The sequence below is a fragment of the Lycium ferocissimum genome, chromosome 4 (genome assembly GCF_029784015.1).
Source record: "Lycium ferocissimum isolate CSIRO_LF1 chromosome 4, AGI_CSIRO_Lferr_CH_V1, whole genome shotgun sequence".
In the NCBI taxonomy this organism is placed as follows: domain Eukaryota; kingdom Viridiplantae; phylum Streptophyta; class Magnoliopsida; order Solanales; family Solanaceae; genus Lycium; species Lycium ferocissimum.
In genome coordinates this window covers 21,510,417-21,513,238 of record NC_081345.1, presented here as the reverse complement: position 1 = coordinate 21,513,238, position 2,822 = coordinate 21,510,417, and positions in this window count along the sequence as shown.

The following is a 2,822-nucleotide window of genomic DNA, read 5'->3' as shown; positions in this document are numbered from 1 at the left end:
TTAACCGACTTATAGAAGGAGAAATTAAGGAGATCCTAGAAATTATTAAAAGCAAAAAGAGGGAAACTGATTTTTTTTTTTAGTTCACTTTTTAGCTTAAAAAGCACCTTTTAACTACTCCCTCTGTCCACTTTTAGCACCTTTTAACCACTCCCTCCGTCCACTTTTAGCACCTTTTAACTACTCCCTCCGTCCACTTTTACTCATCACCTATTGACTTCGCACGCCTATAAAGTAGCCAAAAATAGAATGAAAAGTTTACCGTATTACCCTTAATTATTACTAATTCCAAAGTCTTGGAAAAAGGAATCGAAAAATTTGACTTATTAATACTAAGGGTAAAATAGGAAAAAAGTGATAAATTATGTCTTGGTTTTCTAAAGTGGACAAGTAAAATTGGACAACTATTTGTAGTATATAGTAGGCAAGTAAAAGCGGACAGAGGGAGTATATTAAAGAGTTTACTAATACAGTAGTACTTCCCCTGTCCATTTTACTTATCCAAAGATACTAAAAAATAAAGGGAAAAAGGTCAATATACCCCTCTACATTTTTTTTTTTATTAGCTAACTTTACCATCCGTTAATGATAGTGAATAAATATATCCTTACCGTCTAAAAAGTTTACACTTGTGCCCCTATTTGGATGGAAAGCCCCAAATCAACATAAATAAGACTACATCCTTAAAATTCCTTCTTAGTAGAAAACATCCTCCAAGTATTTAAAAAATTAACAACTTTCATCCTTCTGGTAGAAATTGTCAAAAAAACTAACGGATCCCACCAAAACATGTGCAGGTATACGTGACTCTTAGCAAAACTCTCTAAATAAGTAAACCTTCAAAAACTATTTTGAAGAATTTCCTTACAGGCCAAAAGGAAGATCATCCATTTCCTTGCTCTTTCATTTTCCTTCAAGGAGCTCTTGATAATTTCAAAAAGAAAGCAGAAAAAATATGAAAGAGAAATGTCATACTACGTTCTTCATCTTTAATGCCTTTTAGGGTTTGAATAAGACAAATATAACTATGAAACAATTTTCATGTATTGATTTCTGTGTACCATGTCTATATACGAGAAGGAGATGCCTTACGAAGGCCAAAGAACCTTCTCAGCTAACAAACTTTCTAAAGTATAAATACAAAAACGATATTATAAATATACAAAGATTCTACTAAAATACCTTAACTAAAATCTATCCAGAATGTACATAGCTGCCTTCTTTTGAGATGAGACACAATATCCATTATGCTTGGCCAAGTTGATCCTTCCATTTGAAACCTGTATTGTAAAGAACCACAGCAAAACGTCTCTGCACCTGTTTGCAACAAATTTTAATATGCGGAAATAAATTACAACCACAAACAGAATATGTTGAAACAGAGATTTTATTGATGAATATTGCGGGTACAAGATCTGTTTACTCCCTTGATTCTTCTCTCCTACTATTTCTCCGTAATTTGAGGGCCGTTAGTAGCTTATTTCTCGAACGTAGGATGATTTGGATTTGGATATGTGGACTTTCTTGGGATGTATTTGATCTCCAAGAAAGGATATTGTGGATCTTCTTGAAGCATTTGGTTGTCAAGAAATATCCGGTCACATATTGACCTCTTCTTGAATATCCATGAGTTTGTGGGATATCTGAGATGTATTTTTAAGGGAATATGCCTCCTTTATATAGGCGTGAGCTAGGGATTAGGGTAGAGTAGCCTCCAAGAAACCCTAACGGGTATTGGGCTTGTTTTGTAGAAGCCCGACCTAAATCGGGTAAAATTTCAGTGTCTACAAATGCCCCCTACTTCAAGGCTTGTCGAGGTGTGGCTTGCCGAAACTCAAAGACGAGGCTTGAAGTATCCACGATGGCAACAATTTTCATTGCGTTGCTTTTGAGATGCCATTTATGTACGCTTCTTTTCCAAAGTGTAGTTTAAATAATCATGAAGGAATTTTATCTGAACCGTTAAGTCAAATGGTCAATGACTCCAATCCAAAGTCAGCCTTGTTTTCCTTCTTTACTTTGTGGTAGTTCCTTAAATGAATATTTCGATATAGCAAAGTTATACACTGAATAACAATATCCAATGTAAATCAGTCCTTCAACTTGGCTTATCAAAGGAAATATGGATAATTTAAGACCCCAATTGTTTTATGATTATGTTCCCTTCAGGACTCCTTAATCGAACTGATCATCAAAGTGTATTTGATTTCAAATTGAACACTAAGTACGATCCCTTGTAGGAGTGAATAGCAACCGAGCACGATACACGTTCATCGAATGCAAAGATCATAGGTATTTTTTCTTTCAAAATGTTGTTGATCTTCCCTGCGGCCGTCATGACAATTGGATCCAGATTTTGCGGATATAATTTGTGGGAGAAGAGATGAAGGGCAGACTTGGTCCCACTGGGTGTGCCAATTTGTTTGCAACAAATTTTAATATGCGGAAATAAATTACAACCACAACCAAAATAAGTTGAAACAGAGATTTTATTGATGAATATTGCGGGTACAAGATCTGTTTACTCCCTTGATTCTTCTCTCCTAATATTTCTCCGTAATTCGAGGGCCGTTAGTAGCTTATTTCTCGAACGTAGGATGATTTGGATTTATATATGTGGACTTTCTTGGGATGTATTTGATCTCCATGAAAGGATATTGTGGATCTTCTTAAAGTATTTGGTTGTCAAGAAATATCCGGTCACATATTGACCTCTTCTTGAATATCCATGAGCTTGTGGGATATCTGAGATGTATTTTTAAGGGAATATGCCTCCTTTATATAGGCGTGAGCTAGGGATTAGGGTAGAGTAGCCTCCAAAA